This window comes from Schistocerca cancellata, chromosome 7 (genome assembly GCF_023864275.1).
Source record: "Schistocerca cancellata isolate TAMUIC-IGC-003103 chromosome 7, iqSchCanc2.1, whole genome shotgun sequence".
Lineage (NCBI taxonomy): Eukaryota > Metazoa > Arthropoda > Insecta > Orthoptera > Acrididae > Schistocerca > Schistocerca cancellata.
The window spans coordinates 438,784,409-438,809,451 of record NC_064632.1 but is presented as its reverse complement, the minus strand read 5'-3'; the positions used below and the strand labels follow the sequence as shown (position 1 = coordinate 438,809,451).

Genomic DNA, 25,043 nt, shown 5'->3' with positions numbered 1-25,043 from the left:
AGCAGCTTCACACAGCTTCCGCTAGGCGGCAGCAAGACGTGTTGGCACCTATTGACGCCATGTTCTTACATCCCGAATTTAGTGTCTTACAGGCATACCTATGAAACACACTTCTCTAATGTGTGGGATAATTGACTCTGATTGGAGCTGGTAGCAGGTCTTCAAGACTCTCAAAACAAGTGAATATTTTTGCGAAACTGTCTTCACTGCTAACACAAATTTCATTACTCTTGCAGTGGTACTTTCTTATGATACTAATCGATTTAATGACAGAGTCGCATATGTAAGGCAACTTTTAACTCACACATCAAGTACACCACAAGAAGACACAGTCTGTGACCATGTAAATTATTGAGTAACTCCACAGACACCAAGCATGGTCCTATTCATCCAATGGCGCCAGAAGACAATTGTGACTGCAAGAAGAGACACAGTAGCCTCACGAACCATTAAAAACAGCATTCATATTGCACACTTTGAAACACAGCAGTGTAGGTCATTACTAGGGCATGGATGGGTGAATGCGAGTTGTGTGAGGAATGATGGACATAGTTCCGTTTTCAGTACAATACCAGGTGATATATTTGTGTTGATCCAAGTTTACACAGGGCAGGTCTACTTGACAACAGTGAAACACTGTGATGGACATGTGTGAATGAGCCTAAAATATTGAGGGGACTTGTGGTAGGAGAAACCAGGTTAGCATTGTGTTAGTAGCTATAGTTATGTTCCTGGGAAATGTCAATCAGATGTAATCCAGTTTGGTGAATGTTGTTATTGCAGGAAGAATTGCTAGTGCAAAATAAAGAGTGATAGATTTAGTATCTGAAAGCAGTTAACAACTGAGTAGCTATTGGTGTCATGTGAGACAAACTGGTTTGTGATGTAGTTGTCTATTCCAAAGTCTTGAAGCTTGCTAGTATTTTGTGTCTAGATTGGCTCTGTATCTGCTTATGTGGTAGAGCTTCTGTGTATGTGACATAATGAATATTGCACGCAGAGATTGTCCAATCTTTCTCCTAGACACAGGATGAGAGGTGCATCAGCTGCAATTATGAACAGCATCTACTTGTATGACATTGATGGGATTCAAAGTGCTGTCACTGCAGGTGACACCTCACCAGATTCTTAACTGAAGCATATCTGCCTGTGTAATGAGCCACTGCCCTTCACCTAAAAACCAACTATTACAGCAAATCTGTGGTGAAGCAGCATGTCATGTACAAATTTCATTGGTGTGACCCACAAAGTATTTTCCCACATGTCTGGGAATCAGCCACTACATATAGTTACCTAAATTAATTTCAAAGGTGTCAGTTAATGAATACCACAACACTGAAGTGTTTAGAAAGCAGTCCAGTATGCTAATATTAACATACAGTGTTATATGTTAATATTAGCATACTGGTCTGCTTTCTAAACACTTCAATATTGTGGTATTCATTGGCTGACACTTTTGAAATTAATTTAGGTAACTATATGTAGTGGCTGATTGCCAGACATGTGGGAAAATACTTTGTGGGTCACACCATCGAAATTTGTACATGACATGCTGATTCACCACAGATTTGCTGTAATAGTTGGTTTTTAGGTGACGGGCAGTGTCTTATTTCACAGGCAGATGTGCTTCAGTTAAGAATCTGATGAGGTGTCACCTGCAGTCTGTATTATGAGGGCTGCAGCTGGATAGCAAGGCCACTAGGAAAGTTACTTGAAACATAATGTTAAATGAACTTCCTGTAAAGGGGTAGCTTGCACACTTAATGATTAAAGAGACATCTTCCTTCACATGTTTATTTATGCTGCTGAAATAATTATGGCATCAGCTACAGCCATGAAGATGAATAGAGATAAATGTTGTGGGTCTGTGTGCAGACAGTATGTGATAGTGGCATACAGGCACCAGAAGCTTTGTAGGCGTTAGAGAAAAATAAATATTAGGTAATGCAAGCTAATGTTAGAGCGCTAGAGTGTATTTAAGCAGTAGTCTGAGTGAAACTATGTGAGTGAGAAAGATTTGGAACATGCAGCTATCTAGTGTAAAGTTGATGTAAGGTTTCCAAATGTTGTGTGTGGCAGTAGGTGTGTGTTATGAAATGACATGATTGAGACAGTAGGAAGAGATGTTGTGACAGCTGAGTGTGATACTGAGGAAGAGAAGAGGCTTTTGCCTGTGCTAGGCTTAGACTTAATCTTAGGCTTAGACTGGCTGTGATTTGTGTCAGGTTTGCCAATGAGCTGAAGGGGTGCTAGTGACATGTACTTGTGTCAGTGTAGTTGCGGTTTTGGTGTGCTTGCTGACTTGTTATTAGAGTGACGTTTTAGATGTGCATTGGTGATGTAAGGGATAGGTTTATCGCCAGTTTTATCATGTTCTGTTGTGAATGAAAGAGAGTGGAGGAGAACTGCGTAAATGGAGAGCATAGTTTGGGACAAGTGGGTGCAGATATGAAGCGAAACTTGTGTAGGTGGCTGAGGGTATTAGCAGCTGATGTGAGACATGAGAGAGTGAGATTGCGAAAAAAATGTGGAACGCTTCACGATTTTGCGTGTCATCCTTGCGCAGGGGCCATGCTAATCTTCTCTGTATCGTTCCAATTTTAGTATATGTACCGCCGAAGCGAGTACATTTGATAAGCCCTCTGAAATTGTATATATAGTTATGGCGTCGCGTCAAACATGGTTCGGCTTGGACGTAGCTTTACGCAGCTCTGGCGAGGAACACAAGGCCTGCCGAGTGCTAATCTGTCAATTAATTACTGCGAGGTGTCGTTATTAGTAAGTGGCAGCTCTGTCAACTGTATTATTTGGCAGTATCGGATGTAAAACTTAGATCGTAGAGTCGCTTGCTCTCGCAGCATCCACCCAGAGCAGCAGCAGCTTCACACAGCTGCCGCTAGGCGGCAGCAAGACGTGTTGGCACCTATTGACGCCATGTTCTTACATCCCGAATTTAGTGTCTTACAGGCATACCTATGAAACACACTTCTCTAATGTGTGGGATAAATGACTCTGATTGGAGCTGGTAGCAGGTCTTCAAGACTCTCAAAACAAGTGAATATTTTTGCGAAACTGTCTTCACTGCTAACACAAATTTCATTACTCTTGCAGTGGTACTTTCTTATGATACTAATCGATTTAATGACAGAGTCGCATATGTAAGGCAACTTTTAACTCACACATCAAGTACACCACAAGAAGACACAGTCTGTGACCATGTAAATTATTGAGTAACTCCACAGACACCAAGCATGGTCCTATTCATCCAATGGCGCCAGAAGACAATTGTGACTGCAAGAAGAGACACAGTAGCCTCACGAACCATTAAAAACAGCATTCATATTGCACACTTTGAAACACAGCAGTGTAGGTCATTACTAGGGCATGGATGGGTGAATGCGAGTTGTGTGAGGAATGATGGACATAGTTCCGTTTTCAGTACAATACCAGGTGATATATTTGTGTTGATCCAAGTTTACACAGGGCAGGTCTACTTGACAACAGTGAAACACTGTGATGGAGATGTGTGAATGAGCCTAAAATATTGAGGGGACTTGTGGTAGGAGAAACCAGGTTAGCATTGTGTTAGTAGCTATAGTTATGTTCCTGGGAAATGTCAATCAGATGTAATCCAGTTTGGTGAATGTTGTTATTGCAGGAAGAATTGCTAGTGCAAAACAAAGAGTGATAGATTTAGTATCTGAAAGCAGTTAACAACTGAGTAGCTATTGGTGTCATGTGAGACAAACTGGTTTGTGATGTAGTTGTCTATTCCAAAATCTTGAATCTTGCTAGTGTTTTGTGTCTAGACTGGCTCTCTATCTGCTTATGTGGTAGAGCTTCTGTGTATGTGACATAATGAATATTGCACGCAGAGATTGTCCAATCTTTCTCCTAGACACAGGATGAGAGGTGCATCAGCTGCAATTATGAACAGCATCTACTTGTATGACATTGATGGGATTCAAAGTGCTGTCACTGCAGGTGACACCTCACCAGATTCTTAACTGAAGCATATCTGCCTGTGTAATGAGCCACTGCCCTTCACCTAAAAACCAACTATTACAGCAAATCTGTGGTGAAGCAGCATGTCATGTACAAATTTCACTGGTGTGACCCACAAAGTATTTTCCCACATGTCTGGGAATCAGCCACTACATATAGTTACCTAAATTAATTTCAAAGGTGTCAGTTAATGAATACCACAACACTGACGTGTTTAGAAAGCAGTCCAGTATGCTAATATTAACATACAGTGTTATATGTTAATGTTAGCATACTGGTCTGCTTTCTAAACACTTCAGTGTTGTGGTATTCATTGGCTGACACTTTTGAAATTAATTTAGGTAACTATATGTAGTGGCTGATTGCCAGACATGTGGGAAAATACTTTGTGGGTCACACCATCGAAATTTGTACATGACATGCTGATTCACCACAGATTTGCTGTAATAGTTGGTTTTTAGGTGACGGGCAGTGTCTTACTTCACAGGCAGATGTGCTTCAGTTAAGAATCTGATGAGGTGTCACCTGCAGTCTGTATTATGAGGGCTGCAGCTGGATAGCAAGGCCACTAGGAAAGTTACTTGAAACATAATGTTAAATGAACTTCCTGTAAAGGGGTAGCTTGCACACTTAATGATTAAAGAGACACCTCCCTTCACATGTTTATTTATGCTGCTGAAACAATTATGGCATCAGCTACAGCCATGAAGATGAATAGAGATAAATGTTGTGGGTCTGTGTGCAGACAGTATGTGATAGTGGCATACAGGCACCAGAAGCTTTGTAGGCGTTAGAGAAAAATAAATATTAGGTAATGCAAGCTAATGGTAGAGCGCTAGAGTGTATTTAAGCAGTAGTCTGAGTGAAACTATGTGAGTGAGAAAGATTTGGAACATGCAGCTATCTAGTGTAAAGTTGATGTAAGGTTTCCAAATGTTGTGTGTGGCAGTAGGTGTGTGTTATGAAATGACATGATTGAGACAGTAGGAAGAGATGTTGTGACAGCTGAGTGTGATACTGAGGAAGAGAAGAGGCTTTTGCCTGTGCTAGGCTTAGTCTTAATCTTAGGCTTAGACTGGCTGTGATTTGTGTCAGGTTTGCCAATGAGCTGAAGGGGTGCTAGTGACATGTACTTGTGTCAGTGTAGTTGTGGTTTTGGTGTGCTTGCTGACTTGTTATTAGAGTGACGTTTAAGATGTGCATTGGTGATGTAAGGGATAGGTTTATCGCCAGTTTTATCATGTTCTGTTGTGAATGAAAGAGAGTGGAGGAAAACTGCGTAAATGGAGAGCATAGTTTGTGACAAGTGGGTGCAGATATGAAGCGAAACTTGTGTAGGTGGCTGAGGGTATTAGCAGCTGATGTGAGACATGAGAGAGTGAGATTGCGAAAAAAAATGTGGAACGCTTCACGATTTTGCGTGTCATCCTTGCGCAGGGGCCATGCTAATCTTCTCTGTATCGTTCCAATTTTAGTATATGTACCGCCGAAGCGAGTACATTCGAGGAGCCCTCTGAAATTGTATATATAGTTTTGGCGTCGCGTCAAACATGGTTCGGCTTGGACGTAGCTTTACGCAGCTCTGGCGAGGAACACAAGGCCTGCCGAGTGCTAATCTGTCAATTAATTACTGCGAGGTGTCGTTATTAGTAAGTGGCAGCTCTGTCAACTGTATTATTTGGCAGTATTGGATGTAAAACTTAGATCGTAGAGTCGCTTGCTCTCGCAGCATCCACCCAGAGCAGCAGCAGCTTCACACAGCTGCCGCTAGGCGGCAGCAAGACGTGTTGGCACCTATTGACGCCATGTTCTTACATCCCGAATTTAGTGTCTTACAGGCATACCTATGAAACACACTTCTCTAATGTGTGGGATAAATGACTCTGATTGGAGCTGGTAGCAGGTCTTCAAGACTCTCAAAACAAGTGAATATTTTTGCGAAACTGTATTCACTGCTAACACAAATTTCATTACTCTTGCAGTGGTACTTTCTTATGATACTAATCGATTTAATGACAGAGTCGCATATGTAAGGCAACTTTTAACTCACACATCAAGTACACCACAAGATGACACAGTCTGTGACCATGTAAATTATTGAGTAACTCCACAGACACCAAGCATGGTCCTATTCATCCAATGGCGCCAGAAGACAATTGTGACTGCAAGAAGAGACACAGTAGCCTCACGAACCATTAAAAACAGCATTCATATTGTTCACTTTGAAACACAGCAGTGTAGGTCATTACTAGGGCATGGATGGGTGAATGCGAGTTGTGTGAGGAATGATGGACATAGTTCCGTTTTCAGTACAATACCAGGTGATATATTTGTGTTGATCCAAGTTTACACAGGGCAGGTCTACTTGACAACAGTGAAACACTGTGATGGAGATGTGTGAATGAGCCTAAAATATTGAGGGGACTTGTGGTAGGAGAAACCAGGTTAGCATTGTGTTAGTAGCTATAGTTATGTTCCTGGGAAATGTCAATCAGATGTAATCCAGTTTGGTGAATGTTGTTATTGCAGGAAGAATTGCTAGTGCAAAACAAAGAGTGATAGATTTAGTATCTGAAAGCAGTTAACAACTGAGTAGCTATTGGTGTCATGTGAGACAAACTGGTTTGTGATGTAGTTGTCTATTCCAAAATCTTGAATCTTGCTAGGGTTTTGTGTCTAGACTGGCTCTCTATCTGCTTATGTGGTAGAGCTTCTGTGTATGTGACATAATGAATATTGCACGCAGAGATTGTCCAATCTTTCTCCTAGACACAGGATGAGAGGTGCATCAGCTGCAATTATGAACAGCATCTACTTGTATGACATTGATGGGATTCAAAGTGCTGTCACTGCAGGTGACACCTCACCAGATTCTTAACTGAAGCATATCTGCCTGTGTAATGAGCCACTGCCCTTCACCTAAAAACCAACTATTACAGCAAATCTGTGGTGAAGCAGCATGTCATGTACAAATTTCACTGGTGTGACCCACAAAGTATTTTCCCACATGTCTGGGAATCAGCCACTACATATAGTTACCTAAATTAATTTCAAAGGTGTCAGTTAATGAATACCACAACACTGACGTGTTTAGAAAGCAGTCCAGTATGCTAATATTAACATACAGTGTTATATGTTAATGTTAGCATACTGGTCTGCTTTCTAAACACTTCAGTGTTGTGGTATTCATTGGCTGACACTTTTGAAATTAATTTAGGTAACTATATGTAGTGGCTGATTGCCAGACATGTGGGAAAATACTTTGTGGGTCACACCATCGAAATTTGTACATGACATGCTGATTCACCACAGATTTGCTGTAATAGTTGGTTTTTAGGTGACGGGCAGTGTCTTACTACACAGGCAGATGTGCTTCAGTTAAGAATCTGATGAGGTGTCACCTGCAGTCTGTATTATGAGGGCTGCAGCTGGATAGCAAGGCCACTAGGAAAGTTACTTGAAACATAATGTTAAATGAACTTCCTGTAAAGGGGTAGCTTGCACACTTAATGATTAAAGAGACATCTTCCTTCACATGTTTATTTATGCTGCTGAAACAATTATGGCATCAGCTACAGCCATGAAGATGAATAGAGATAAATGTTGTGGGTCTGTGTGCAGACAGTATGTGATAGTGGCATACAGGCACCAGAAGCTTTGTAGGCGTTAGAGAAAAATAAATATTAGGTAATGCAAGCTAATGTTAGAGCGCTAGAGTGTATTTAAGCAGTAGTCTGAGTGAAACTATGTGAGTGAGAAAGATTTGGAACATGCAGCTATCTAGTGTAAAGTTGATGTAAGGTTTCCAAATGTTGTGTGTGGCAGTAGGTGTGTGTTATGAAATGACATGATTGAGACAGTAGGAAGAGATGTTGTACAGGCTGAGTGTGATACTGAGGAAGAGAAGAGGCTTTTGCCTGTGCTAGGCTTAGTCTTAATCTTAGGCTTAGACTGGCTGTGATTTGTGTCAGGTTTGCCAATGAGCTGAAGGGGTGCTAGTGACATGTACTTGTGTCAGTGTAGTTGTGGTTTTGGTGTGCTTGCTGACTTGTTATTAGAGTGACGTTTAAGATGTGCATTGGTGATGTAAGGGATAGGTTTATCGCCAGTTTTATCATGTTCTGTTGTGAATGAAAGAGAGTGGAGGAAAACTGCGTAAATGGAGAGCATGGTTTGGGACAAGTGGGTGCAGATATGAAGCGAAACTTGTGTAGGTGGCTGAGGGTATTAGCAGCTGATGTGAGACATGAGAGAGTGAGATTGCGAAAAAAATGTGGAACGCTTCACGATTTTGCGTGTCATCATTGCGCAGGGGCCATGCTAATCTTCTCTCTATCGTTCCAATTTTAGTATATGTACCGCCGAAGCGAGTACATTCGAGGAGCCCTCTAAATTGTATATATAGTTATGGCGTCGCGTCAAACATGGTTCGGCTTGGACGTAGCTTTACGCAGCTCTGGCGAGGAACACAAGGCCTGCCGAGTGCTAATCTGTCAATTAATTACTGCGAGGTGTCGTTATTAGTAAGTGGCAGCTCTGTCAACTGTATTATTTGGCAGTATTGGATGTAAAACTTAGATCGTAGAGTCGCTCGCTCTCGCAGCATCCACCCAGAGCAGCAGCAGCTTCACACAGCTGCCGCTAGGCGGCAGCAAGACGTGTTGGCACCTATTGACGCCATGTTCTTACATCCCGAATTTAGTGTCTTACAGGCATACCTATGAAACACACTTCTCTAATGTGTGGGATAAATGACTCTGATTGGAGCTGGTAGCAGGTCTTCAAGACTCTCAAAACAAGTGAATATTTTTGCGAAACTGTATTCACTGCTAACACAAATTTCATTACTCTTGCAGTGGTACTTTCTTATGATACTAATCGATTTAATGACAGAGTCGCATATGTAAGGCAACTTTTAACTCACACATCAAGTACACCACAAGAAGACACAGTCTGTGACCATGTAAATTATTGAGTAACTCCACAGACACCAAGCATGGTCCTATTCATCCAATGGCGCCAGAAGACAATTGTGACTGCAAGAAGAGACACAGTAGCCTCACGAACCATTAAAAACAGCATTCATATTGCACACTTTGAAACACAGCAGTGTAGGTCATTACTAGGGCATGGATGGGTGAATGCGAGTTGTGTGAGGAATGATGGACATAGTTCCGTTTTCAGTACAATACCAGGTGATATATTTGTGTTGATCCAAGTTTACACAGGGCAGGTCTACTTGACAACAGTGAAACACTGTGATGGAGATGTGTGAATGAGCCTAAAATATTGAGGGGACTTGTGGTAGGAGAAACCAGGTTAGCATTGTGTTAGTAGCTATAGTTATGTTCCTGGGAAATGTCAATCAGATGTAATCCAGTTTGGTGAATGTTGTTATTGCAGGAAGAATTGCTAGTGCAAAACAAAGAGTGATAGATTTAGTATCTGAAAGCAGTTAACAACTGAGTAGCTATTGGTGTCATGTGAGACAAACTGGTTTGTGATGTAGTTGTCTATTCCAAAATCTTGAAGCTTGCTAGTGTTTTGTGTCTAGACTGGCTCTGTATCTGCTTATGTGGTAGAGCTTCTGTGTATGTGACATAATGAATATTGCACGCAGAGATTGTCCAATCTTTCTCCTAGACACAGGATGAGAGGTGCATCAGCTGCAATTATGAACAGCATCGACTTGTATGACATTGATGGGATTCAAAGTGCTGTCACTGCAGGTGACACCTCACCAGATTCTTAACTGAAGCATATCTGCCTGTGTAATGAGCCACTGCCCTTCACCTAAAAACCAACTATTACAGCAAATCTGTGGTGAAGCAGCATGTCATGTACAAATTTCACTGGTGTGACCCACAAAGTATTTTCCCACATGTCTGGCAATCAGCCACTACATATAGTTACCTAAATTAATTTCAAAGGTGTCAGTTAATGAATACCACAACACTGAAGTGAAGTGTTTAGAAAGCAGACCAGTATGCTAATATTAACATACAGTGTTATATGTTAATATTAGCATACTGGTCTGCTTTCTAAACACTTCAATGTTGTGGTATTCATTGGCTGACACTTTTGAAATTAATTTAGGTAACTATATGTAGTGGCTGATTGCCAGACATGTGGGAAAATACTTTGTGGGTCACACCATCGAAATTTGTACATGACATGCTGATTCACCACAGATTTGCTGTAATAGTTGGTTTTTAGGTGACGGGCAGTGTCTTACTTCACAGGCAGATGTGCTTCAGTTAAGAATCTGATGAGGTGTCACCTGCAGTCTGTATTATGAGGGCTGCAGCTGGATAGCAAGGCCACTAGGAAAGTTACTTGAAACATAATGTTAAATGAACTTCCTGTAAAGGGGTAGCTTGCACACTTAATGATTAAAGAGACATCTTCCTTCACATGTTTATTTATGCTGCTGAAACAATTATGGCATCAGCTACAGCCATGAAGATGAATAGAGATAAATGTTGTGGGTCTGTGTGCAGACAGTACGTGATAGTGGCATACAGGCACCAGAAGCTTTGTAGGCGTTAGAGAAAAATAAATATTAGGTAATGCAAGCTAATGTTAGAGCGCTAGAGTGTATTTAAGCAGTAGTCTGAGTGAAACTATGTGAGTGAGAAAGATTTGGAACATGCAGCTATCTAGTGTAAAGTTGATGTAAGGTTTCCAAATGTTGTGTGTGGCAGTAGGTGTGTGTTATGAAATGACATGATTGAGACAGTAGGAAGAGATGTTGTGACAGCTGAGTGTGATACTGAGGAAGAGAAGAGGCTTTTGCCTGTGCTAGGCTTAGTCTTAATCTTAGGCTTAGACTGGCTGTGATTTGTGTCAGGTTTGCCAATGAGCTGAAGGGGTGCTAGTGACATGTACTTGTGTCAGTGTAGTTGTGGTTTTGGTGTGCTTGCTGACTTGTTATTAGAGTGACGTTTTAGATGTGCATTGGTGATGTAAGGGATAGGTTTATCGCCAGTTTTATCATGTTCTGTTGTGAATGAAAGAGAGTGGAGGAGAACTGCGTAAATGGAGAGCATAGTTTGTGACAAGTGGGTGCAGATATGAAGCGAAACTTGTGTAGGTGGCTGAGGGTATTAGCAGCTGATGTGAGACATGAGAGAGTGAGATTGCGAAAAAAATGTGGAACGCTTCACGATTTTGCGTGTCATCCTTGCGCAGGGGCCATGCTAATCTTCTTTGTATCGTTCCAATTTTAGTATATGTACCGCCGAAGCGAGTACATTCGAGGAGCCCTCTGAAATTGTATATATAGTTATGGCGTCGCGTCAAACATGGTTCGGCTTGGACGTAGCTTTACGCAGCTCTGGCGAGGAACATAAGGCCTGCCGAGTGCTAATCTGTCAATTAATTACTGCGAGGTGTCGTTATTAGTAAGTGGCAGCTCTGTCAACTGTATTATTTGGCAGTATTGGATGTAAAACTTAGATCGTAGAGTCGCTTGCTCTCGCAGCATCCACCCAGAGCAGCAGCAGCTTCACACAGCTGCCGCTAGACGACAGCAAGACGTGTTGGCACCTATTGACGCCATGTTCTTACATCCCGAATTTAGTGTCTTACAGGCATACCTATGAAACACACTTCTCTAATGTGTGGGATAAATGACTCTGATTGGAGCTGGTAGCAGGTCTTCAAGACTCTCAAAACAAGTGAATATTTTTGCGAAACTGTCTTCACTGCTAACACAAATTTCATTACTCTTGCAGTGGTACTTTCTTATGATACTAATCGATTTAATGACAGAGTCGCATATGTAAGGCAACTTTTAACTCACACATCAAGTACACCACAAGAAGACACAGTCTGTGACCATGTAAATTATTGAGTAACTCCACAGACACCAAGCATGGTCCTATTCATCCAATGGCGCCAGAAGACAATTGTGACTGCAAGAAGAGACACAGTAGCCTCACGAACCATTAAAAACAGCATTCATATTGCACACTTTGAAACACAGCAGTGTAGGTCATTACTAGGGCATGGATGGGTGAATGCGAGTTGTGTGAGGAATGATGGACATAGTTCGGTTTTCAGTACAATACCAGGTGATATATTTGTGTTGATCCAAGTTTACACAGGGCAGGTCTACTTGACAACAGTGAAACACTGTGATGGAGATGTGTGAATGAGCCTAAAATATTGAGGGGACTTGTGGTAGGAGAAACCAGGTTAGCATTGTGTTAGTAGCTATAGTTATGTTCCTGGGAAATGTCAATCAGATGTAATCCAGTTTGGTGAATGTTGTTATTGCAGGAAGAATTGCTAGTGCAAAACAAAGAGTGATAGATTTAGTATCTGAAAGCAGTTAACAACTGAGTAGCTATTGGTGTCATGTGAGACAAACTGGTTTGTGATGTAGTTGTCTATTCCAAAATCTTGAAGCTTGCTAGTGTTTTGTGTCTAGACTGGCTCTGTATCTGCTTATGTGGTAGAGCTTCTGTGTATGTGACATAATGAATATTGCACGCAGAGATTGTCCAATCTTTCTCCTAGACACAGGATGAGAGGTGCATCAGCTGCAATTATGAACAGCATCGACTTGTATGACATTGATGGGATTCAAAGTGCTGTCACTGCAGGTGACACCTCACCAGATTCTTAACTGAAGCATATCTGCCTGTGTAATGAGCCACTGCCCTTCACCTAAAAACCAACTATTACAGCAAATCTGTGGTGAAGCAGCATGTCATGTACAAATTTCACTGGTGTGACCCACAAAGTATTTTCCCACATGTCTGGCAATCAGCCACTACATATAGTTACCTAAATTAATTTCAAACGTGTCAGTTAATGAATACCACAACACTGAAGTGTTTAGAAAGCAGACCAGTATGCTAATATTAACATACATTGTTATATGTTAATATTAGTATACTGGTCTGCTTTCTAAACACTTCAATGTTGTGGTATTCATTGGCTGACACTTTTGAAATTAATTTAGGTAACTATTTGTAGTGGCTGATTGCCAGACATGTGGGAAAATACTTTGTGGGTCACACCATCGAAATTTGTACATGACATGCTGATTCACCACAGATTTGCTGTAATAGTTGGTTTTTAGGTGACGGGCAATGTCTTATATCACAGGCAGATGTGCTTCAGTTAAGAATCTGATGAGGTGTCACCTGCAGTCTGTATTATGAGGGCTGCAGCTGGATAGCAAGGCCACTAGGAAAGTTACTTGAAACATAATGTTAAATGAACTTCCTGTAAAGGGGTAGCTTGCACACTTAATGATTAAAGAGACATCTTCCTTCACATGTTTATTTATGCTGCTGAAACAATTATGGCATCAGCTACAGCCATGGAGATGAATAGAGATAAATGTTGTGGGTCTGTGTGCAGACAGTATGTGATAGTGGCATACAGGCACCAGAAGCTTTGTAGGCGTTAGAGAAAAATAAATATTAGGTAATGCAAGCTAATGTTAGAGCGCTAGAGTGTATTTAAGCAGTAGTCTGAGTGAAACTATGTGAGTGAGAAAGATTTGGAACATGCAGCTATCTTGTGTAAAGTTGATGTAAGGTTTCCAAATGTTGTGTGTGGCAGTAGGTGTGTGTTATGAAATGACATGATTGAGACAGTGGGAAGAGATGTTGTGACAGCTGAGTGTGATACTGAGGAAGAGAAGAGGCTTTTGCCTGTGCTAGGCTTAGTCTTAATCTTAGGCTTAGACTGGCTGTGATTTGTGTCAGGTTTGCCAATGAGCTGAAGGGGTGCTAGTGACATGTACTTGTGTCAGTGTAGTTGTGGTTTTGGTGTGCTTGCTGACTTGTTATTAGAGTGACGTTTTAGATGTGCATTGGTGATGTAAGGGATAGGTTTATCGCCAGTTTTATCATGTTCTGTTGTGAATGAAAGAGAGTGGAGGAGAACTGCGTAAATGGAGAGCATAGTTTGTGACAAGTGGGTGCAGATATGAAGCGAAACTTGTGTAGGTGGCTGAGGGTATTAGCAGCTGATGTGAGACATGAGAGAGTGAGATTGCGAAAAAAATGTGGAACGCTTCACGATTTTGCGTGTCATCCTTGCGCAGGGGCCATGCTAATCTTCTCTGTATCGTTCCAATTTTAGTATATGTACCGCCGAAGCGAGTACATTCGCGGAGCCCTCTCAAATTGTATATATAGTTATGGCGTCGCGTCAAACATGGTTCGGCTTGGACGTAGCTTTACGCAGCTCTGGCGAGGAACACAAGGCTTGCCGAGTGCTAATCTGTCAATTAATTACTGCGAGGTGTCGTTATTAGTAAGTGGCAGCTCTGTCAACTGTATTATTTGGCAGTATTGGATGTAAAACTTAGGTCGTAGAGTCGCTTGCTCTCGCAGCATCCAACCAGAGCAGCGGCAGCTTCACACAGCTGCCGCTAGGCGGCAGCAAGACCTGTTGGCACCTATTGACGCCATGTTCTTACATCCCGAATTTAGTGTCTTACAGGAATACCTATGAAACACACTTCTCTAATGTGTGGGATAAATGACTCTGATTGGAGCTGGTAGCAGGTCTTCAAGACTCTCAAAACAAGTGAATATTTTTGCGAAATTGTCTTCACTGCTAACACAAATTTCATTACTCTTGCAGTGGTACTTTCTTATGATACTAATCGATTTAATGACAGAGTCGCATATGTAAGGCAACTTTTAACTCACACATCAAGTACACCACAAGAAGACACAGTCTGTGACCATGTAAATTATTGAGTAACTCCACAGACACCAAGCATGGTCCTATCATCCAATGGCGCCAGAAGACAATTGTGACTGCAAGAAGAGACACAGTAGCCTCACGAACCATTAAAAACAGCATTCATATTGCACACTTTGAAACACAGCAGTGTAGGTCATTACTAGGGCATGGATGGGTGAATGCGAGTTGTGTGAGGAATGATGGACATAGTTCCGTTTTCAGTACAATACCAGGTGATATATTTGTGTTGATCCAAGTTTACACAGGGCAGGTCTACTTGACAACAGTGAAACACTGTGATGGAGATGTGTGAATGAGCCTAAAATATTGAGGGGACTTGTGGTAGGAGAAACCAGGTTAGCATTGTGTTAGTAGCTATAGTTATGTTCCTGGCAAATGTCAATCAGATGTAATCCAGCTTGGTGAATGTTGTTATTGCAGGAAGAATTGCTAGTGCAAAACAAAGAGTGATAGATTTAGTATCTGAAAGCAGTTAACAACTGAGTAGCTATTGGTGTCATGTGAGACAAACTGGTTTGTGATGTTGTTGTCTATTCCAAAATCTTGAAGCTTGCTAGGGTTTTGTGTCTAGACTGGCTCTGTATCTGCTTATGTGGTAGAGCTTCTGTGTATGTGACATAATGAATATTGCACGCAGAGATTGTCCAATCTTTCTCCTAGACACAGGATGAGAGGTGCATCAGCTGCAATTATGAACAGCATCGACTTGTATGACATTGATGGGATTCAAAGTGCTGTCACTGCAGGTGACACCTCACCAGATTCTTAACTGAAGCATATCTGCCTGTGTAATGAGCCACTGCCCTTCACCTAAAAACCAACTATTACAGCAAATCTGTGGTGAAGCAGCATGTCATGTACAAATTTCACTGGTGTGACCCACAAAGTATTTTCCCACATGTCTGGCAATCAGCCACTACATATAGTTACCTAAATTAATTTCAAAGGTGTCAGTTAATGAATACCACAACACTGAAGTGAAGTGTTTAGAAAGCAGACCAGTATGCTAATATTAACATACAGTGTTATATGTTAATATTAGCATACTGGTCTGCTTTCTAAACACTTCAATGTTGTGGTATTCATTGGCTGACACTTTTGAAATTAATTTAGGTAACTATATGTAGTGGCTGATTGCCAGACATGTGGGAAAATACTTTGTGGGTCACACCATCGAAATTTGTACATGACATGCTGATTCACCACAGATTTGCTGTAATAGTTGGTTTTTAGGTGACGGGCAGTGTCTTATTTCACAGGCAGATGTGCTTCAGTTAAGAATCTGATGAGGTGTCACCTGCAGTCTGTATTATGAGGGCTGCAGCTGGATAGCAAGGCCACTAGGAAAGTTACTTGAAACATAATGTTAAATGAACTTCCTGTAAAGGGGTAGCTTGCACACTTAATGATTAAAGAGACATCTTCCTTCACATGTTTATTTATGCTGCTGAAACAATTATGGCATCAGCTACAGCCATGGAGATGAATAGAGATAAATGTTGTGGGTCTGTGTGCAGACAGTATGTGATAGTGGCATACAGGCACCAGAAGCTTTGTAGGCGTTAGAGAAAAATAAATATTAGGTAATGCAAGCTAATGTTAGAGCGCTAGAGTGTATTTAAGCAGTAGTCTGAGTGAAACTATGTGAGTGAGAAAGATTTGGAACATGCAGCTATCTTGTGTAAAGTTGATGTAAGGTTTCCAAATGTTGTGTGTGGCAGTAGGTGTGTGTTATGAAATGACATGATTGAGACAGTAGGAAGAGATGTTGTGACAGCTGAGTGTGATACTGAGGAAGAGAAGAGGCTTTTGCCTGTGCTAGGCTTAGTCTTAATCTTAGGCGTAGACTGGCTGTGATATGTGTCAGGTTTGCCAATGAGCTGAAGGGGTGCTAGTGACATGTACTTGTGTCAGTGTAGTTGTGGTTTTGGTGTGCTTGCTGACTTGTTATTATAGTGACGTTTTAGATGTGCATTGGTGATGTAAGGGATAGGTTTATCGCCAGTTTTATCATGTTCTGTTGTGAATGAAAGAGAGTGGAGGAGAACTGCGTAAATGGAGAGCATAGTTTGTGACAAGTGGGTGCAGATATGAAGCGAAACTTGTGTAGGTGGCTGAGGGTATTAGCAGCTGATGTGAGACATGAGAGAGTGAGATTGCGAAAAAAATGTGGAACGCTTCACGATTTTGCGTGTCATCCTTGCGCAGGGGCCATGCTAATCTTCTATGTATCGTTCCAATTTTAGTATATGTACCGCCGAAGCGAGTACATTCGCGGAGCCCTCTCAAATTGTATATATAGTTATGGCGTCGCGTCAAACATGGTTCGGCTTGGACGTAGATTTACGCAGCTCTGGCGAGGAACACAAGGCTTGCCGAGTGCTAATCTGTCAATTAATTACTGCGAGGTGTCGTTATTAGTAAGTGGCAGCTCTGTCAACTGTATTATTTGGCAGTATTGGATGTAAAACTTAGGTCGTAGAGTCGCTTGCTCTCGCAGCATCCAACCAGAGCAGCAGCAGCTTCACACAGCTGCCGCTAGGCGGCAGCAAGACGTGTTGGCACCTATTGACGCCATGTTCTTACATCCCGAATTTAGTGTCTTACAGGAATACCTATGAAACACACTTCTCTAATGTGTGGGATAAATGACTCTGATTGGAGCTGGTAGCAGGTCTTCAAGACTCTCAAAACAAGTGAATATTTTTGCGAAATTGTCTTCACTGCTAACACAAATTTCATTACTCTTGCAGTGGTACTTTCTTATGATACTAATCGATTTAATGACAGAGTCGCATATGTAAGGCAACTTTTAACTCACACATCAAGTACACCACAAGAAGACACAGTCTGTGACCATGTAAATTATTGAGTAACTCCACAGACACCAAGCATGGTCCTATCATCCAATGGCGCCAGAAGACAATTGTGACTGCAAGAAGAGACACAGTAGCCTCACGAACCATTAAAAACAGCATTCATATTGCACACTTTGAAACACAGCAGTGTAGGTCATTACTAGGGCATGGATGGGTGAATGCGAGTTGTGTGAGGAATGATGGACATAGTTCCGTTTTCAGTACAATACCAGGTGATATATTTGTGTTGATCCAAGTTTACACAGGGCAGGTCTACTTGACAACAGTGAAACACTGTGATGGAGATGTGTGAATGAGCCTAAAATATTGAGGGGACTTGTGGTAGGAGAAACCAGGTTAGCATTGTGTTAGTAGCTATAGTTATGTTCCTGGCAAATGTCAATCAGATGTAATCCAGCTTGGTGAATGTTGTTATTGCAGGAAGAATTGCTAGTGCAAAACAAAGAGTGATAGATTTAGTATCTGAAAGCAGTTAACAACTGAGTAGCTATTGGTGTCATGTGAGACAAACTGGTTTGTGATGTTGTTGTCTATTCCAAAATCTTGAAGCTTGCTAGGGTTTTGTGTCTAGACTGGCTCTGTATCTGCTTATGTGGTAGAGCTTCTGTGTATGTGACATAATGAATATTGCACGCAGAGATTGTCCAATCTTTCTCCTAGACACAGGATGAGAGGTGCATCAGCTGCAATTATGAACAGCATCGACTTGTATGACATTGATGGGATTCAAAGTGCTGTCACTGCAGGTGACACCTCACCAGATTCTTAACTGAAGCATATCTGCCTGTGTAATGAGCCACTGCCCTTCACCTAAAAACCAACTATTACAGCAAATCTGTGGTGAAGCAGCATGTCATGTACAAATTTCACTGGTGTGACCCACAAAGTATTTTCCCACATGTCTGGCAATCAGCCACTACATATAGTTACCTAAATTAATTTCAAAGGTGTCAGTTAATGAATACCACAACACTGAAGTGAAGTGTTTAGAAAGCAGACCAGTATGCTAATATTAACATACAGTGTTATATGTTAATATTAGCATACTGGTCTGCTTTCTAAACACTTCAATGTTGTGGTATTCATTGGCTGACACTTTTGAAATTAATTTAGGTAACTATATGTAGTGGCTGATTGCCAGACATGTGGGAAAATACTTTGTGGGTCACACCATCGAAATTTGTACATGACATGCTGATTCACCACAGATTTGCTGTAATAGTTGGTTTTTAGGTGACGGGCAGTGTCTTATTTCACAGGCAGATGTGCTTCAGTTAAGAATCTGATGAGGTGTCACCTGCAGTCTGTATTATGAGGGCTGCAGCTGGATAGCAAGGCCACTAGGAAAGTTACTTGAAACATAATGTTAAATGAACTTCCTGTAAAGGGGTAGCTTGCACACTTAATGATTAAAGAGACATCTTCCTTCACATGTTTATTTATGCTGCTGAAACAATTATGGCATCAGCTACAGCCATGGAGATGAATAGAGATAAATGTTGTGGGTCTGTGTGCAGACAGTATGTGATAGTGGCATACAGGCACCAGAAGCTTTGTAGGCGTTAGAGAAAAATAAATATTAGGTAATGCAAGCTAATGTTAGAGCGCTAGAGTGTATTTAAGCAGTAGTCTGAGTGAAACTATGTGAGTGAGAAAGATTTGGAACATGCAGCTATCTTGTGTAAAGTTGATGTAAGGTTTCCAAATGTTGTGTGTGGCAGTAGGTGTGTGTTATGAAATGACATGATTGAGACAGTAGGAAGAGATGTTGTGACAGCTGAGTGTGATACTGAGGAAGAGAAGAGGCTTTTGCCTGTGCTAGGCTTAGTCTTAATCTTAGGCGTAGACTGGCTGTGATATGTGTCAGGTTTGCCAATGAGCTGAAGGGGTGCTAGTGACATGTACTTGTGTCAGTGTAGTTGTGGTTTTGGTGTGCTTGCTGACTTGTTATTATAGTGACGTTTTAGATGTGCATTGGTGATGTAAGGGATAGGTTTATCGCCAGTTTTATCATGTTCTGTTGTGAATGAAAGAGAGTGGAGGAGAACTGCGTAAATGGAGAGCATAGTTTGTGACAAGTGGGTGCAGATATGAAGCGAAACTTGTGTAGGTGGCTGAGGGTATTAGCAGCTGATGTGAGACATGAGAGAGTGAGATTGCGAAAAAAATGTGGAACGCTTCACGATTTTGCGTGTCATCCTTGCGCAGGGGCCATGCTAATCTTCTATGTATCGTTCCAATTTTAGTATATGTACTGCCGAAGCGAGTACATTCGCGGAGCCCTCTCAAATTGTATATATAGTTATGGCGTCGCGTCAAACATGGTTCGGCTTGGACGTAGCTTTACGCAGCTCTGGCGAGGAACACAAGGCTTGCCGAGTGCTAATCTGTCAATTAATTACTGCGAGGTGTCGTTATTAGTAAGTGGCAGCTCTGTCAACTGTATTATTTGGCAGTATTGGATGTAAAACTTAGGTCGTAGAGTCGCTTGCTCTCGCAGCATCCAACCAGAGCAGCAGCAGCTTCACACAGCTGCCGCTAGGCGGCAGCAAGACGTGTTGGCACCTATTGACGCCATGTTCTTACATCCCGAATTTAGTGTCTTACAGGAATACCTATGAAACACACTTCTCTAATGTGTGGGATAAATGACTCTGATTGGAGCTGGTAGCAGGTCTTCAAGACTCTCAAAACAAGTGAATATTTTTGCGAAATTGTCTTCACTGCTAACACAAATTTCATTACTCTTGCAGTGGTACTTTCTTATGATACTAATCGATTTAATGACAGAGTCGCATATGTAAGGCAACTTTTAACTCACACATCAAGGACACCACAAGAAGACACAGTCTGTGACCATGTAAATTATTGAGTAACTCCACAGACACCAAGCATGGTCCTATTCATCCAATGGCGCCAGAAGACAATTGTGACTGCAAGAAGAGACACAGTAGCCTCACGAACCATTAATAACAGCATTCATATTGCACACTTTGAAACACAGCAGTGTAGGTCATTACTAGGGCATGGATGGGTGAATGCGAGTTGTGTGAGGAATGATGGACATAGTTCCGTTTTCAGTACAATACCAGGTGATATATTTGTGTTGATCCAAGTTTACACAGGGCAGGTCTACTTGACAACAGTGAAACACTGTGATGGAGATGTGTGAATGAGCCTAAAATATTGAGGGGACTTGTGGTAGGAGAAACCAGGTTAGCATTGTGTTAGTAGCTATAGTTATGTTCCTGGGAAATGTCAATCAGATGTAATCCAGTTTGGTGAATGTTGTTATTGCAGGAAGAATTGCTAGTGCAAAACAAAGAGTGATAGATTTAGTATCTGAAAGCAGTTAACAACTGAGTAGCTATTGGTGTCATGTGAGACAAACTGGTTTGTGATGTAGTTGTCTATTCCAAAATCTTGAAGCTTGCTAGTGTTTTGTGTCTAGACTGGCTCTGTATCTGCTTATGTGGTAGAGCTTCTGTGTATGTGACATAATGAATATTGCACGCAGAGATTGTCCAATCTTTCTCCTAGACACAGGATGAGAGGTGCATCAGCTGCAATTATGAACAGCATCGACTTGTATGACATTGATGGGATTCAAAGTGCTGTCACTGCAGGTGACACCTCACCAGATTCTTAACTGAAGCATATCTGCCTGTGTAATGAGCCACTGCCCTTCACCTAAAAACCAACTATTACAGCAAATCTGTGGTGAAGCAGCATGTCATGTACAAATTTCACTGGTGTGACCCACAAAGTATTTTCCCACATGTCTGGCAATCAGCCACTACATATAGTTACCTAAATTAATTTCAAAGGTGTCAGTTAATGAATACCACAACACTGAAGTGTTTAGAAAGCAGACCAGTATGCTAATATTAACATACAGTGTTATATGTTAATATTAGCATACTGGTCTGCTTTCTAAACACTTCAATGTTGTGGTATTCATTGGCTGACACTTTTGAAATTAATTTAGGTAACTATATGTAGTGGCTGATTGCCAGACATGTGGGAAAATACTTTGTGGGTCACACCATCGAAATTTGTACATGACATGCTGATTCACCACAGATTTGCTGTAATAGTTGGTTTTTAGGTGACGGGCAGTGTCTTATTTCACAGGCAGATGTGCTTCAGTTAAGAATCTGATGAGGTGTCACCTGCAGTCTGTATTATGGGGGCTGCAGCTGGATAGCAAGGCCACTAGGAAAGTTACTTGAAACATAATGTTAAATGAACTTCCTGTAAAGGGGTAGCTTGCACACTTAATGATTAAAGAGACATCTTCCTTCACATGTTTATTTATGCTGCTGAAACAATTATGGCATCAGCTACAGCCATGAAGATGAATAGAGATAAATGTTGTGGGTCTGTGTGCAGACAGTATGTGATAGTGGCATACAGGCACCAGAAGCTTTGTAGGCGTTAGAGAAAAATAAATATTAGGTAATGCAAGCTAATGTTAGAGCACTAGAGTGTATTTAAGCAGTAGTCTGAGTGAAACTATGTGAGTGAGAAAGATTTGGAACATGCAGCTATCTTGTGTAAAGTTGATGTAAGGTTTCCAAATGTTGTGTGTGGCAGTAGGTGTGTGTTATGAAATGACATGATTGAGACAGTAGGAAGAGATGTTGTGACAGCTGAGTGTGATACTGAGGAAGAGAAGAGGCTTTTGCCTGTGCTAGGCTTAGTCTTAATCTTAGGCTTAGACTGGCTGTGATTTGTGTCAGGTTTGCCAATGAGCTGAAGGGGTGCTAGTGACATGTACTTGTGTCAGTGTAGTTGTGGTTTTGGTGTGCTTGCTGACTTGTTATTAGAGTGACGTTTTAGATGTGCATTGGTGATGTAAGGGATAGGTTTATCGCCAGTTTTATCATGTTCTGTTGTGAATGAAAGAGAGTGGAGGAAAACTGCGTAAATGGAGAGCATAGTTTGTGACAAGTGGGTGCAGATATGAAGCGAAACTTGTGTAGGTGGCTGAGGGTATTAGCAGCTGATGTGAGACATGAGAGAGTGAGATTGCGAAAAAAATGTGGAACGCTTCACGATTTTGCGTGTCATCCTTGCGCAGGGGCCATGCTAATCTTCTCTGTATCGTTCCAATTTTAGTATATGTACCGCCGAAGCGAGTACATTCGAGGAGCCCTCTGAAATTGTATATATAGTTATGGCGTCGCGTCAAACATGGTTCGGCTTGGACGTAGCTTTACGCAGCTCTGGCGAGGAACACAAGGCCTGCCGAGTGCTAATCTGTCAATTAATTACTGCGAGGTGTCGTTATTAGTAAGTGGCAGCTCTGTCAACTGTATTATTTGGCAGTATTGGATGTAAAACTTAGATCGTAGAGTCGCTTGCTCTCGCAGCATCCACCCAGAGCAGCAGCAGCTTCACACAGCTGCCGCTAGGCGGCAGCAAGACGTGTTGGCACCTATTGACGCCATGTTCTTACATCCCGAATTTAGTGTCTTACAGGCATACCTATGAAACACACTTCTCTAATGTGTGGGATAAATGACTCTGATTGGAGCTGGTAGCAGGTCTTCAAGACTCTCAAAACAAGTGAATATTTTTGCGAAACTGTATTCACTGCTAACACAAATTTCATTACTCTTGCAGTGGTACTTTCTTATGATACTAATCGATTTAATGACAGAGTCGCATATGTAAGGCAACTTTTAACTCACACATCAAGTACACCACAAGAAGACACAGTCTGTGACCATGTAAATTATTGAGTAACTCCACAGACACCAAGCATGCTCTTATTCATCCAATGGCGCCAGAAGACAATTGTGACTGCAAGAAGAGACACAGTAGCCTCACGAACCATTAAAAACAGCATTCATATTGCACACTTTGAAACACAGCAGTGTAGGTCATTACTAGGGCATGGATGGGTGAATGCGAGTTGTGTGAGGAATGATGGACATAGTTCCGTTTTCAGTACAATACCAGGTGATATATTTGTGTTGATCCAAGTTTACACAGGGCAGGTCTACTTGACAACAGTGAAACACTGTGATGGAGATGTGTGAATGAGCCTAAAATATTGAGGGGACTTGTGGTAGGAGAAACCAGGTTAGCATTGTGTTAGTAGCTATAGTTATGTTCCTGGGAAATGTCAATCAGATGTAATCCAGTTTGGTGAATGTTGTTATTGCAGGAAGAATTGCTAGTGCAAAACAAAGAGTGATAGATTTAGTATCTGAAAGCAGTTAACAACTGAGTAGCTATTGGTGTCATGTGAGACAAACTGGTTTGTGATGTTGTTGTCTATTCCAAAATCTTGAAGCTTGCTAGTGTTTTGTGTCTAGACTGGCTCTGTATCTGCTTATGTGGTAGAGCTTCTGTGTATGTGACATAATGAATATTGCATGCAGAGATTGTCCAATCTTTCTCCTAGACACAGGATGAGAGGTGCATCAGCTGCAATTATGAACAGCATCGACTTGTATGACATTGATGGGATTCAAAGTGCTGTCACTGCAGGTGACACCTCACCAGATTCTTAACTGAAGCATATCTGCCTGTGTAATGAGCCACTGCCCTTCACCTAAAAACCAACTATTACAGCAAATCTGTGGTGAAGCAGCATGTCATGTACAAATTTCACTGGTGTGACCCACAAAGTATTTTCCCACATGTCTGGCAATCAGCCACTACATATAGTTACCTAAATTAATTTCAAAGGTGTCAGTTAATGAATACCACAACACTGAAGTGTTTAGAAAGCAGACCAGTATGCTAATATTAACATACAGTGTTATATGTTAATATTAGCATACTGGTCTGCTTTCTAAACACTTCAATGTTGTGGTATTCATTGGCTGACACTTTTGAAATTAATTTAGGTAACTATATGTAGTGGCTGATTGCCAGACATGTGGGAAAATACTTTGTGGGTCACACCATCGAAATTTGTACATGACATGCTGATTCACCACAGATTTGCTGTAATAGTTGGTTTTTAGGTGACGGGCAGTGTCTTATTTCACAGGCAGATGTGCTTCAGTTAAGAATCTGATGAGGTGTCACCTGCAGTCTGTATTATGAGGGCTGCAGCTGGATAGCAAGGCCACTAGGAAAGTTACTTGAAACATAATGTTAAATGAACTTCCTGTAAAGGGGTAGCTTGCACACTTAATGATTAAAGAGACATCTTCCTTCACATGTTTATTTATGCTGCTGAAACAATTATGGCATCAGCTACAGCCATGAAGATGAATAGAGATAAATGTTGTGGGTCTGTGTGCAGACAGTATGTGATAGTGGCATACAGGCACCAGAAGCTTTGTAGGCGTTAGAGAAAAATAAATATTAGGTAATGCAAGCTAATGTTAGAGCGCTAGAGTGTATTTAAGCAGTAGTCTGAGTGAAACTATGTGAGTGAGAAAGATTTGGAACATGCAG

The 25,043-nt window shown here is 41.4% G+C and overlaps 8 non-coding genes across 8 annotated transcripts; all 8 read right to left on the bottom strand.

Annotated features, from left to right (window-relative positions):
• Window positions 1-2,521: 2,521 nt before the first annotated feature.
• Window positions 2,522-2,628, bottom strand: LOC126093458 (U6 spliceosomal RNA). Its single transcript, XR_007521612.1, has one exon. It is a non-coding gene; the product is annotated as a U6 spliceosomal RNA (small nuclear RNA).
• A 2,769-nt stretch (window positions 2,629-5,397) lies between these two features.
• LOC126093455 (U6 spliceosomal RNA) lies at window positions 5,398-5,504 on the bottom strand. Its single transcript, XR_007521609.1, has one exon. It is a non-coding gene; the product is annotated as a U6 spliceosomal RNA (small nuclear RNA).
• A 2,768-nt stretch (window positions 5,505-8,272) lies between these two features.
• On the bottom strand, window positions 8,273-8,379 carry LOC126093514 (U6 spliceosomal RNA). Its single transcript, XR_007521659.1, has one exon. It is a non-coding gene; the product is annotated as a U6 spliceosomal RNA (small nuclear RNA).
• Window positions 8,380-11,151: 2,772 nt separating this feature from the next.
• On the bottom strand, window positions 11,152-11,258 carry LOC126093492 (U6 spliceosomal RNA). Its single transcript, XR_007521641.1, has one exon. It is a non-coding gene; the product is annotated as a U6 spliceosomal RNA (small nuclear RNA).
• A 2,768-nt stretch (window positions 11,259-14,026) lies between these two features.
• Window positions 14,027-14,133, bottom strand: LOC126093452 (U6 spliceosomal RNA). Its single transcript, XR_007521608.1, has one exon. It is a non-coding gene; the product is annotated as a U6 spliceosomal RNA (small nuclear RNA).
• Window positions 14,134-16,905: 2,772 nt separating this feature from the next.
• On the bottom strand, window positions 16,906-17,012 carry LOC126093500 (U6 spliceosomal RNA). Its single transcript, XR_007521648.1, has one exon. It is a non-coding gene; the product is annotated as a U6 spliceosomal RNA (small nuclear RNA).
• A 2,772-nt stretch (window positions 17,013-19,784) lies between these two features.
• On the bottom strand, window positions 19,785-19,891 carry LOC126093486 (U6 spliceosomal RNA). The gene has a single exon (XR_007521636.1). It is a non-coding gene; the product is annotated as a U6 spliceosomal RNA (small nuclear RNA).
• Window positions 19,892-22,659: 2,768 nt separating this feature from the next.
• LOC126093451 (U6 spliceosomal RNA) lies at window positions 22,660-22,766 on the bottom strand. Its single transcript, XR_007521607.1, has one exon. It is a non-coding gene; the product is annotated as a U6 spliceosomal RNA (small nuclear RNA).
• Between the last annotated feature and the right edge of the window lie 2,277 nt (window positions 22,767-25,043).